Below are 14918 nucleotides of genomic sequence, written 5' to 3' on the forward strand. Positions count from 1 at the left end.
GTGATCACATAGAATAGACATATCCAAAGAAAAGATGGCAGAAAAATAAAATAAAAAAGTTACAGTCCTACCCAACTGCAATCCATATATTTTTCCTATGGACAAGAGATTTGCTGAAATTTGCTATACAGAGTAATGAATACATGTTAATAAAACATTGGACAAATTGCTGAAAGATAGTCACCGATGGTGAGTTATTCCTAGAACATTACTTATTGTTTTAGCATGCATCCAAACTTATATTTAATTTAATCTAAAAAAAGGAACACAGCTCTGCTTTCACTTCATCGTCTGGATAGCTCTACCGACTCGTCTTCCACAAAAACTTTTAGCTGTCTACTAGTACCCTGGCCTTTCTAAGAAGAATAATGCTACTTATTTTCTGGTTTCTAAAAGAAGAATGTGAAAGATGCTTCAGATGGTAGTTTCTTATTCGTCAACCACAACAAGAATATTTTACACAAATAAGCAGTCCGTGTGTGTATTTTAGATAACTACATTTTTTAAATATTGAAGGTAAACATATTTCCCAAATCAAATTATATTTGCTTAATCTTTCTTTGGAATAGATGTTAAAGAAGCCACTGAAGCAAGATAAGCTGTTTGGCAAAAGGTCACATATCTTTGGAATAGTCTCACTGCTATGCTTCTGGGCAAAGTACAGCCTCATTTATCTGAATGACCTGAAACTTGTCAGAAGGATAAATGGGGATACTATTTCTATGAGTTTCATTTAGTCAGTCTGAATGTCTGTAACAAAGAGATTTTGAATAATCGAGCTGTGATAAGGGGAGACTACATAACGTACGACTTGTCACACTTCACAGGTTTCTAATTTTTGGACTTCCTGTTTTGTTACTTTAACCTGTGCATAGTGAGGTTAAAAATAAGAAAAAATGCCACTATGGTCCTTCAAATAATTGAAGGAAAAGCTCTTCGGAGCTAAGAGTTTCAACTTGGGTTCATACAGCCTGCTAAACCATGTGCACTGCAACATTACAACACTGCAACACAAACTGCTCTGTACTAGTAAGAGACATCATGATCTGAATTCAAAAATGGGTGGGCTTTGCATTGTGATTATCATTTATACATGTTTTATAATTTTGGTGCCCTTATCCCTTATGTATTGAAAGATAGATGGAACAAGTAATGTTCTTGTTGATAAATATTAAATATATCATGATGCTTATAGCAATTATTATAACTTAATGTATTGACCCTAGTTTAAGCCTGGTTTAATAATAGTTTTTTACCCCATTCTACTTTTGAACTTCTTCTGCATACCTTACTTTTAGGTAACATCTTGATCTGATTAAATATTCTGTGAAACTTAATAGTGTCCACATGTTTTGAGTGATAACTAAATTATCTTTTGCTTCTTAAAAATATAATATTTAGAATTGGCCAAATTCAAAATACAGTACAAATATTAGAAATAAAGAAAAAATGGATTTCAGATAAGTTTTGACTCTTGGTGTCTATTTCTTGGCAACATTTTTGGAATTAGTATGCCATTCCCTCCTTCCTAGGAATGAGAGTGAGGTCCCTCGGCCGAGTTTGGTGCCCAAGACAGAATTAAAATTAACATCTTCCAGTTTTTAATCCAGTGTCTTCAACCAATACATTAAACTGGATCTTTAGAAATATTGTAATTAACAAGTTGTATGCAGGGGTGAGATTCAATTTTTTTAACAACTGGTTATGTGGGCGTGGCTTAGTTGGTGGGTGTGTCTCGATGGTCATGTGACTGGGACGTCTCTCACATTGAGGGGTGCTTCTCCTCATCAGGCCTCTTATGACAGTGGGGATGCTGCAATGGTCGTAAGTGTGAATAATGGTCATAAGTCACTTTTTTCAGTGCCATTGTAACTTTAAATCAGTGGTTTCCTGGGAGGTGGTGGGATGTTTTAGGGGGGTGCTAAGAGGCAAGGGGGCCGACGGGGATGCTAAGAGGCAGCAGGGGGGCGCTGGAGGCAGGCCCCTCATAGGGCACAATTTGGGAAAGAAAAAATCCCACTGCCGCTGCGTTCAAGGCGAGGCCCCACAGGACCACCCCATTGACTTGCACACTCCGGTGCAAGGGGCTCAATGGGGTAAGGCTGCAGGGCCTCACCCCAAATGCAGCATTGGGAAAGGAGAGCAAACCAGAGTGGTTTTGTTCTCCTTTTCAAACATCCTACCATCGCTGCGTTTGGGGTGAGGCCCCGCAGGATCACCCCATTGAGCCCCTTGCACTGGAGGGACCTGCCCAAGCAAATCCGAATGGAGCGGTGCACCAAATCAGTGGGGTGAGCCTGAGAGAGGGAAAGAGAGAGAGAGAGAGAGAGAGAGAGAGAGAGAGAGAGAGAGAGAAAGTGACAGAAAGAAAATGGGACAGATAAAGAAAGGGGAGGGAAGGAAGAGACAGAAAGAAAAACAAATAGAGGGAGGGAGGGAGGAAAAATATAATGAGATATCTATTCTACTCCAATCACCTGCTCTAGCAGGGTTAGAAGCGAGTATGTATGTGTGTGTGTGTGCGCGTATGTTCTTCTTGTAATTTACCAATACATTTTGGTTTTGCCTTCTTCAGAATTGGCACTGTAATACATTGGGGAAAAGTAATTTTTTAGGGTGGAGGTCTGGTCCAATAGATCCCGTTTAAAGCCTCAACAAAATGTGAGAGCTTCCCGATAATCTTGGCCATGTTTCGTCCACAAAACTTTTAATTAATAGAAGCCAAAGATGTTTCAATGTGCTGGCAAAGATGCTGGCAAAGATGTTTCAATGTGGAAAAGGGCCTCTAAATTAGGCCTCATTTCAATCTGATGCATCAGGTCTCCGTCCCTCCCTCTCTCTCTCTCTCTCTCTCTCCCCCTCTCCCCCTCCCCCCTCCATCCCCCCTCTTTCTTTGTCCCCTTTTCTAAATTAAATTAAATAATTAAATCATAACAGTAGTTGTTGCTTGTTAAACCAATTACCAGAACAAATAGACACAGGAACTAGCCAGATTTCTTAACACAGTTTCTTTTCAGGAACAGAGATTAACTGTTTTCCTTCCAAACAAAGTTGAATAGGGAAAATATCCCATCAATAAACATAGGACATTAAACATCACCAAGCACAGAATTAAACTTTACAAAAACCAGCAGAAAGGGTATGTAAACTCACTTTTGAATGTCAATCTTTTCACACTTACGACTGTTGCAGCATTCCCACTGTCATGAGAGGTGAGGCAAGGAGAAATGCCCCTTGACATGAGTGATGTCGAGTTGGCCACACCCACCCAGTCACATGACCATCAAGCCACACTCTCCAACTAAGCCATGCCCACAGAACCGATTGCTAAAAAGTTTGAATCCTACCCCTGTGTGGATGTGAGCAAATAGATAGAGGGATGCTACCTTCGGGTAGCTCCTTAGGAGAAAAAAGATGGAAGAAATAATTTAAAGAAACAACTCGAAACCTTCCCTAATTGTTTCCCCATACCTTGTGTTAAACTGGCAGGAAATGTCACAAATCATGATCCTGTGACCATTAAATGCTGCAACATTTAAGTGCAAACCAATTGCCAATCATGATCATGTGACTGCAGGGATCAAAAAGATAGCTGAAATTTTGAAGACTTATCATAACTATCACACTTTCAGCACTGTCATAATTTTGAAAATTCACGGAACATATGGTCATAACTCAAGGGCTAGCTGTCCATATATGCGAGCAAATAAACATTGATGACTGAATGAGACAGAAGATATTTGAAAAAACATTTGTTTTAGTTCTAAATAATTTATGTTTATTATGGAAACAAGTCAGATTATTAAAAATACTGATTTGCATAACCATCAATAAAATGTGTAACATATGGTCAATAGAACAATTCATACTGTATTCAATGTATTCATAACATTTTAGCATTTATATATTGTTAAACAATAGATGAGACTTTTTGCAGTTATATTTTTGTTCTATAAAGGTATGGAAATTAATTTCATACTATGAATACCATAAAAAGTGCAATGTTTAAAAATTAATCCATATAAAAGCTATATATAATCCAGATAATGAAAATAAGAACATTTTTTCTTCTATTCTAACAAATGCCTTATACTGTATATTGTTAAGGAATGCTTACATAATTTAAAGTGATATGTATATAGATAACAATATTAAAATTCATTTTACAACAGTATATTGTATAAATGGGAATATATGCAGCACATGTCTGCCAGTTATCAGCTAGTTCTGTCAAGTTTAAGCTTTGATTTATAATAATAAGGGATCATTCAAACAACCAAATAATAAACAACTTTTACTAATATTCATATATTAGAACCCTCTTTGGGTATTTAGAGAATAGTAATATATTATCTTAATATACTATCAAAGTTATTGCCTTTTGAGGTAAGCAAGCTTATGCAAAGTTGAGAAATAAGTGCTAAGCCAAAAAAAAATAAAAAAAAATAGACGTCTGACAGACTAGCTTAAATTATAATAAACTGATTTTCCATTTATGCATAGAGTGAAATCATTTCTTCCATTTTCCCAAATGTAATACCTTGAACTTTGATTTCGGAAACCTATTTTTCATTGGATTATTCAGTCTGTTTAATATTTCCGGAATTGGGTTTTCTGTCATAGTGTGGAATAATGCTAGGAAGAAGAAGACCTGGGTTTTCGGTCAACAACAGGACATCATCTGTACCTACATTCCTAATCCATGTACCTCTAATGTGTCTACAAGGATTTCTTACACATTTATCCATAAATACACCATTAAACAACAAAAGGGCACCATACCTTCTTACATTACATCTTCTTCAGTGTTGAACCATTTTCCATATATCTTCTGTATTCTTACATATGATTTACTTTTTAAAAGGTTTTACAACAATCATTCTCTAATATGCTTTTTTCCCCATTCCTAATTTTCTCATTTTGACAAGCATTCTCCTTCATACTTCCCAGAAGTATTCATTGTGCTGGGAGACTAATGCCTTCTGCATAATCAGGCTTGTACTTTCTCTTTCTATGTTCATTCTATTGTCAGTCTTTTTTTTCTTCTTACTCTGCCCTTTAGAATATTCCAGTACCATTTTATCAATTACAGCATCTTTCAGTCTTAAATCAAAGTCTATTAGCTCAATTTTGCATTTGAATTTATATTCATTTCTTTACTACGAATGGATTTATGCTTCAACCAGATATTCAAGACCTTTTCCCACACCTTTTCTAAACAAATATTTATTACAGAATCCCCAACAAACAATGCTACAAAAAGAAGCAATACAAGAAAGTAACAAGATTATCTACTAAACTCAAGGCCTACAGGCTGGACCTGGCCCGCGGGTGCTTAGATCTGCCCGCAGGGCCACCTTGGAAACAGTGAAGCTCCAGCCTGCACTGCTTCTGCCAGCAAAAATGGAGCTTGCATGCAGCCCTTGCGAGCTCTGTTTTTGACTGCGACAGCCTCCTGCAGTGATCTGTCAGCAAAAATGGAGCTTGGGGGACCCTTACATTTTTAGCAGAAGGTAGCAGGAGGGTGTCACGGCTGAAAACAGAGCTTGTGAGGACCATGTATGGTCCTCTCAAACTCCATTTTTGCTGGCAAATGATTGCAGAAGGCCATCCCAGCCAAAAATGGAGCTTGGAAGCCTATTTTTGCTGGCAGAGCATTCGGGCCACAGGCACCCCCAACATGAGTGACATCCAGCTGGTCACACCCACTGTGGCACACCCACCCCTGTCCCCGAGGTCAAACACAACTCTGATGCGGTTCTCAATGAAATCGAGTTTGACACCCCTGTACTAAATCAAGGAAATTTAATATACTTAAAGATGGAAATAGCTACAAATGCCAATTAAGTTGATGAGTTAATTATTCCAATATCAGAAACCACTGAGCATGGTGAGCACTGAAAATCATTGTATTTGTACGAAACCATTTATGATGATATGTCTGCAAGTAAAGGCAAGAGTTTGTTGTCTAAGCTGCTTTGACACACATCCAGCTGTCATTCTGTTGTTTATTGTTATTATTAATTCAAGTATCACTGAAATTCATAGAGACAGGGCAACAGTAATCCTTTGAATCTTCTCAATAAAAGTTGGGAACTTTTATTATGGTCACAGAAGCAGCCATTAAAAAAACAGTATAGTGCCTGTGTACAGAAATGAGCCATTTCATATTTTGTTACTGCTTTTCCAGATTTTGTTGCTTCCAAATTCCAATATAACATTCACATACTCTGTTATTGTTAAATATTTTTTGAAAGTAATCCAACTATATTTTATTGAAGTAAATCATTGAAAATGGTTACATGATACGTTCAGTATCAGAAAATCTTTTTCTAAATATTAGCTACTTTCTGTCAAAAAGAATATCTACTGTTTATATGCCCTCTTGTAGAGCTGTCTGTCAGAAATAAATGCTGGACTGAATAAAGAATTAGTTTGATGCTTAGAAAGTATCTGCTCTTACCCATTGATCAGTGGAATAACCTTGATTTCTTTAGGACTGTCTTTCAAACAAAACCACTACTGGTTGGATTCATATATCAACAGAAACCTCTTACTTGGAATGAATTGGTCTCAAAGCTATTAATAAAGTACTGAATGGCTGATTAACCTAGCACTTGATCAACACAGAACAATATAGTTAAATCACTAGAGCTAGGGCTGAGCAAATCTTTTGAGGAGACTTCACTCCACTGGATTTTGAGCACAAATCACTTTCTGTCACTAATGTAGCTTCTATGAATGCATAGAAACTGTTCTTCGTAATAAGATGTAATGTCCTAGTCTCAACATTATGCAATGGTAGAGCAAAAGGTCTTTTACCACACTGAGGCAGAGCAATGTACTTCTGCGAGAGGAAGTGCCTCATTGTGGTACATTGCTCAAGATCCACATATGCTAGAAATTACATCAATTATATAATGCTTCATTAGATAAAGCATTCTGACACTGAAAAAAATATCTTCTCTTTCTTAAACTGTCAATGTGCCATTTGAGCTCAAGTTGCCATACCCAGAAATGGACTTTGATAGATACAAAAAAATATATGCAATGCAAAAAATTATATGCAGAACAAATCTATTATAGGTACCTCTGCCTATGAACATACATTTAACAACTGAGGGTGCTGAAAAAAGGAGACTTACAACCCAGTCCTTACTCTGATGACTGTCTCTTTGATCATGTGATCAAAGTTTGGTTGCTTAGTTACTAGTATGTATTTACGATGGTTGGAGCATCCTGGGGTCATGTAACTGCCAACTGAGAATCTTCTAGGGGTCTTCCAACAAGCAAACTCAATAGAGGAAGCTGGATTTGCTTAAGGATCATGGTCTGTAGAGATTCTCAGTCATCCAGGCCATGGTTATCTCAAAGGTGCTTTTTCAGGAGGCAACAGAACTTTTTTGTTTTTTCTTTGAAGGCATTTTGTTTCTCATCCAAGAAGCTTCTTCAGCTCTGACAGATTAGTGGGGAATGTAGATTCCTTGCAGACAGCTGGTCACTTGCATTCTTTTAGAGGGTCATTGAAGCACTTGGAAGTTTATCTGTGTCCTCAGGGTCACCTGAGTAGTGCTCCTGGTTCCTGTAGTCTGCAATTTTTTCTCTGGAAATCCATTTCTACTCCCACACCATTCAAAGGGTGTTCATCCAAAATTGTATAGCTAAAAGTCTGTAGACATTCTCATTTTTCCAGGTCATGGTTGTCCGAAAGGTGCTTTTTCAGGACACAACTGGACTTTTTTGTTTTTTCTTTGAGGGTGTTTTGTTTTTCATCCTAGAAGCTTCTTCAGCTCTGAAGGATAGTGGGGAATGGAAGGATTTCTATTATATATTTATATTACATATAAATCCTTCCATTCCCCACTATCCTGTCAGAGCTGAAGAAGCTTCTTGAATAAGAAGAGAAACTTCTTCTTTTTTTGCCCATAAAAGACATTTATGTGTTTGAAGACATACATCTATTAGATTTATTATTTACTGTTAATGTTTCTCCATCTTGGTAAATTCTAAAAAAAAATTAAATTTAAATTTTATTTTACAACATATCATTTTTTCAATTCAACAGTGTGTCATCTGGATACATACAACTTGTGTGCATATTCATATTTAGTATACATCTCTTACTATAATGTCAATTCATAAGAAAAACTACTCATCCTTATTTATCTTATCATTATAGTAACCTTACTGCATTTTACCTTATATTCATTTAACTTCTTTCTCTATTTTCCAACCATTTATAAAATAAATTCCATATCATATAATATTCCATTTCTTCTTGTTCTTTAATTGTCAATGTTAATCTGTTCATTTCTGCACATTCAAATATTTTCATAAACATCTCTTCCTCTGTTGGAATCTTATCATTTTTCCAATTTTGAGCAAATACAATTCTAGCTGCTGTTAATATATGTATAATTAAATATGTTTTTTCTTTACTATAGTTTTCAGGTAAAATCCTTAACAAAAATATCTCAGGTTTTAAGTCTATATGTTGTTTTATCATCTTTCCCAACCATGTATATATTTTTGTCCAATATCTTTTAGCATCTATACATGTCTACCACATAGGGTAATAGGTTCCAGGTGTCTGTTAGCATTTCCAGCATTTAGGTGATTTATCTTTGAACATCCTTGCCAGCTTTTCCAGCGCAAAATGCCATCTATAAAACAACTTATACAGATTTTCTTTATACACTGTTGACATTGTTAATTTATAATTTCTATCCCATAGCTTCTGCCATTTGTCTAATTCTATCCCATAACCAAAGGTTTTTCCCCAAGCTATCATCATCTCCTTCACTTGTTAGAAACGAAACATCTTCAAAGAAAAAATAAGGAAGTCCAATGCCTCTTGAAAAAAGCAGGAGTATTTAAGGATCAGGGCAAAAATGGGTGTAAAACCAACCTTACTGACCTCATCGCTCTGATCCCAACAGTGGTCATAAGTAAAGCACTACCTGTATAACATTTCTTATCTAAAATACAGGACTAAATCTGAGCATGGTTGGATCTAGCACAGCTCATTACTGAAGATTGCTTTATGGGTGAGCTTTTGTTTTATTATTATAAAATGAGCATAATATCATAAATCTAGAAAACAGATACTTTGCTTTGTTGAACAGTATCCTCCTTCTAGCCAATGTAGCAATAGCTCATTTATATAACATTGGACTTTTCTTTCTCCAATTGTGGAATAAATATAACTAAACTGTCACTAAAATTATATAAAAGTAATAAAATGTCACAATTGGTAATGAAATACCATTGTTGTTCTTTTGTTATTTCTTCCTATAATCTCAGTATGACAGATAATTTTTTTACAACTTTGAAATGTATTTCAAAAAGTACATTTTGTCTAACTTGGTATTGATTTCTTTTAAAAAGTATTAATGTTACTGCTACCTTGTTCTGCATTTAGAAAACCTGAAAAGAAAGTAGCCGTCCAATTTGTTATCTAGAAATATTCAATCCCCTATATGTATGTCTAAAAACTGAAAGCTGACCTTTGGTATTTATTGCAATTATTTGCACTCCATCATAGTACAATGAGTTTTTTAGGAGCAATTTACAATAAAAGCCAATAAGTATTATTCAAAACCACCCAGAAAGCAAACTTATTGGGCCCTTAGAACAGTCATATTGTAGCAATAGGCATGGAGATAATCTATCTGCGCTAGTAAGACTCAACTATGATTTGATATCATATAATCATTCAATACAGCAATGGCCCTGGGAAGAGCTAATATGATGGTTTTAATTGCTTTCCTCTCTTTTTCTTCAATGATTGGTTAGTAAAAACTTTATGAACAGAGAAGGAAGAATCTAGCGATTCTCATAGACTCTCTTTGTCCTTAAATTTTCAGGAAATGTAGATAACTTAGTCTAATGCATTCTTTTCAGTACTCCAGTTTATTCAATCTGAAGTATTGCCTATTCTCTAGTCTCATATCCAGTTTTTTTTAAGGAACATTGATGTCAAAGATGAGCATGATATATTTATGTCAAATGTTGCTGTCAGTCCTGTCCCTACAATGATATTCATATCAAATGAAAACAAAAAACAAGCAAAAGTCAAACCCTCTTAGAAAATAAAAAAAATGGAAAAGTCACCTGAAAGTCATTTGCTTGCTAGGGAAATAAATTGAAAGTCAAGGACCTAAATTGGATAGTTCATTTTTCCCTCTTTTTAAAGATGCCATTAAAGTCTCTGTGTATATATTTCATCTTTGCAAAGATTTACTAAGCAATAATATTGCTTCATCAATTTTGCAATTAATATAATCATCTTGCTCTCCTTTGACCTGTGAGAATATTGATATGACTAGCGGAAAGGGAATCAAATGAAAGCAATTTAGATTATTATCTAAGTAAGGTAGTCTAATCACTTCCCATCCTCCATAAATACTGATTACTTCATTGTCGATTAACAAAATAATATGTATCTCTTACTCCTGTAATTTTATTCCATATAAGTATATGGTAGTATGGTGGTATATAAAGTACCATGATGCATATTTTGGGGTAATTTAAATGTCCACTATTATTAAATAAATGTAGGCTATACTCTATATTGTTTACAGAGAGGAACATGCTGACTTTAAGACTGAAGAAGAATGGGGTTGGTGGTTTTCTTAGGTTTTTGAATCCTGCTGGTTCTTAAGCTTTTTGGGTTTGTGTGAAGATTAGGAGTTAAAGAGGAAAAATGTGTACATTAAACTTTACAAAACACAAATTTATTTCATTGGATTCTGCAGCATAGCCTTCAGTCCAGATGAACTACTTGTGGACTCTAGATCTCCTTTTCAAGGGGATGAGGTGTGACCCCAGAATCTAGTCATGTCAATTATCAATAAGCAGAAACCCCACCTTCTAGCTTATTTTTCCCTATCCTTTTCCACATAAATTTTTCGGCTAAGACTTCCTGTCATTCCTGGCCTGATCCTGAGGTGGCAATAAACAACTGATCAACCTATTGATAGAACTTCACTTGAAACTGACAGGTGACTTCCCTGTTAATGTCACATAATGTTAAATAAAAATATAAATCTAAAAGTAAGTGATTATGTTAACATTCTCTCCTTTCTTCTTTCCTGTAATACACACAAATATACACACAAATTCCCTAGTGTTTGACAGAAAGAAGCATAAATTGATGCTTTCTTTTTCCCAATCTGATATGAATCTGATATGAAGTACACATCCTTGTGGTACTTTCTTTTTATAATTATAACAGCTGTAACTATAAAGATCTGTAAAGTTTATAAATAATAATTTACTGGAGGATTATGTATTTATTTAGCCTAATCTGTAGGTGAAATTCTCACATCTATATTTGAGCATAATAAATTTCATAATAATACAGAAAACGGAGATATGAATACTGCTTCAATTTTTTTAAATTTGAAGAAAAAGAAAGAAAGAAAGAAAGAAAGAAAGAAAGAAAGAAAGAAAGAAAGAAAGAAAGAAAGAAAGAAAGAAAGAGAAAAAGAAAGAGATCAAATTATCTAGCAAGTTGGGTGAAAATTTGAGAAATTTTAGTCCAACACAATATATTGCAATTCTGTTACATAATGAAAAAGGCAAGTAGCCTAATTTAATTTTTTCTTGACATGCTATTTTTTTGAATGTAGGAATATATTTCTTAGAGGAATATTTGTTTAAAACATGGTTTAAATGAGCCTTATTTTTACTGAGACATGGTATTTTTTCTCAGACATAGATTTTTCATTCCCATCATTTTTTGTGAGAAGAAACCCAAGTTTTCTTTAAAAGGCTTATTTTACATTCTTTGGTGTTTTTTCACTGTGTTCAGCTTTGATATACCCCACTTCTGTAAGATGCTATAAAAAGAAGACAATCCACCAAATATCTCTCACAAAATATTCCCTCTATAGGATATTAAGAATATATATTAATGCTGATTCTTATAATCCCAGTTTATTAAAAAAATATGCATTTCACAACATAATGGCAGCAATATTGCATTCAGCCACCAAACATTGTGAATCTATGGCAGCAACTATTAAACTGAATATCAGAAGCAAAGTGAGTGACAATAGAATCTATTAGACTAGAAGCAGGACTCCCGGGGGAAGGGATGGAATCACTTTTTTCAAAGAATATTTACAGCTCAGGAAGACAAAAGATATAAGAAGAGAAAGCTTTATTGTAGAATACCCACAGGGCATCTTGAGGTGCAAAGAAGCCTTTTAAATGACTAATTTCTATGATTTTTTGAACTCTTTCACTATAGAATTTCTCAGTTCTTAATGCTACTGCCTAATATGAGTGCTAAGAGAAGGCCTTGCAAATTCTGCCTCCTAAGCCACTATTTGATTTTAAAGAAATGGTTTTAAAGGTATGCATCATTGCATAGAAAAAGTAAGACAGTATTATTTTAAGCTGAAAAAATCCCGAGATTCTCTTTATAGAGAGTTTTAAAACATTCCAAATCATTGCACAGAATATCAATTTATCCCTGCCTGCACAGAGCCACAGTGGCTTAAAAGTCACCCGAGAAGGTTTGTGATCCAGCAGTTTGAATACTAACACAGCATGATGGAGTGAGTTCCTGTCACTTGATTCAGCTCCTGCCAACTTAGCAGATGGAAAGCATGTAAACGCAAGTAGATAAATAGGTACCACTTCCATGGGAAGGTAACAACACTCCATGTTTCACCACATGTTCTGTGCTGCGGCATAATATCATGCTGGCCACATGGCCATAGAAACTTTGTCAGACAGTGATCTCTTCCGGTTTGTCGGCTTCGCGAGCGGCAGGGATTTGCAACTCTGCGCGATCCCTGCCGCGCTAGCCGTTTTTGGTGCTCCGATCCGGACGGGTTCGGAGCTAGGCTACCCTGTAGGGGTAGCTGAAGATAGGGGGGATCCGGGAAGGGGTTTGGGGGTGTTGCAGACCCCCTCCCCGGCCGGCAGAACCCCCTTCTCCCAAGACGGTGCAGCGGCGGTCTGCAATGGCCGCCACAAAGAAGCTGGCAGCCGGGTAAGAATGCGCAGGAGGAAGTGGAGAAAGCTTTTGAAAAGAGAAAGTTTTTCTTGGTCCCCGGGACTCTAAGATATATTTAACAAAACTCCTGGAAATTATGGCTTTCTGAATGATACCTTCTAGAAGAGAAAATAAGCGGCAGCTTGGTGGTGCTGAAAGGAAAGTTTACTCTCCTTCTCTACGGATTTAACAAGTGGATATTAAGAAACCTATTTTTTTTAGGTAAAAATTGGCTTTAAGTGATAAGTGAGAAGCGAGAGGACTAAAAAAAATATTTGTGTGCTAAGACTGTTGGAGGAGGAGATGCCTTAAGGATTTGAAGACTGAAATATATTGCAATAAGACTTTAAGAAACAGATTTGTACTTTCTTTTCTTCTGATTGATACTACCCCAGGAAGAGAAAGTGAGAACTTTGCCTTGGCTTGGACTGATTGATAACTTTGGGACTGTTTTTTTTTTTTTTGAAATATCTTGGTTGTTGTAGGAAGAAAGAAGGGGAAAAGAAAAGAGAAGAAAAGATTTATAATGGCTTTTTCTGTTGAGGAACTGAGAAAAGAATATGAGCAAACAAAAAAAAATGGTGGAGATGCTGTGAGGGAAGCCTTCCTTTTCTTAGAAATGGCGCTTGCTAACTATCAACAAACATTGCAGCAGATGAAGACAGCAGAAGAAGAAGAAGGAGAGGAAGAAGCCATCTTTAATGAATTTCAGAATTTAACCAAGAAAGAAGGAAGAGGGAAAGGAAGAGAAATGAAGGACTTAAGATCTAAAAAAACATTTAAGAAGGGGAAAAATAAGGTGCAAAATCAACATAATGATAGTAAACAAAAGGGAAAAGGAACACAACAGAGAAGGGAAGCCAGTAAGGCAGAGGCTAGAAGAAGGGGGGGTAGAAAGGTTTGGTGGGGGAAGAAAGGAAGGAAAATGGTGGAGAAAAGCTACAAAGTTTTGAAATTAGATGGGAAAAAAGGAATCTTTTTTAGGGATAAAGGGTAAAGTATAAATTCTTTAAAAAAGGTTTTGCAAGGTACATAAGATGATATTGTAGCATTGTATTAGAAATAGAAAATTAAAATGGTTTAAGAGTTGATAAGAGATTAAAATGTTGAAATGTTTAGTAATGATTGATTTTAAATTTAATAATATTAAAGGGAAGGTTTAGAATATTGAGTTTTAATTAAAGAGTTTAATAAGATTATTATATTGATGTTATTATAAAATTTTTATTATAGCATTTGTTTTTGGAAAAGACAATGGGAATGTTATAAGATTCAACATTTAGATTTACTGTTTAACTATGTATTTAATTATTTTGGATTTACTATTTAGATAGAATGTACCAAGCAGAATCGGATTGGGTACTGGGTGTTATTTTAAATGTTAATTTGATTAATTTAGAGGGGAGACAGAAAGGCATCATACTCTGATTAGTGATTTCAGGAGAAATTCTCTTTTTTTTATTTATTATAAGGGACAATAAAGAATGGACAAAAGATACAAATGTAATGATTCAAATTAAGATGGATTAATTAAGATAGAATTAAGAAGAGTGAAATGTGTGGAGAAGTTAATATAGAAGACTTAGAATGGTAGATAAAATAAGTAATGATATGCAAGATGAGCATGAATATAATTGAAGTTCATGAAGAGAGAGATATCTGGGGCCAAGTTACTTTCCTAAAAGATTTTTTTTGTTTTTCTTTTATGTTATATGTGTTGTGTGTTTATGTTTTTGGGAGAATTAGTGGAACCTTGCAGAAGTATAGAATGGGAATGATGGTGGTCAAGTCAGAAAGAAATAGATGAAATAATAATAATGAAACTGAATAAGAGTAAAGAGAAGTAAAGAGAAACTGGATAAGAGGTTTTTGTATGCTTTATGGAAATGGTTTAAAATAGAATTAAGGT

This window comes from Notechis scutatus, chromosome 5 (assembly GCF_049901735.1).
Source record: "Notechis scutatus isolate UNSWTSFEM ecotype Mainland chromosome 5, rNotScu1.2, whole genome shotgun sequence".
Classification (NCBI taxonomy): domain Eukaryota; kingdom Metazoa; phylum Chordata; class Lepidosauria; order Squamata; family Elapidae; genus Notechis; species Notechis scutatus.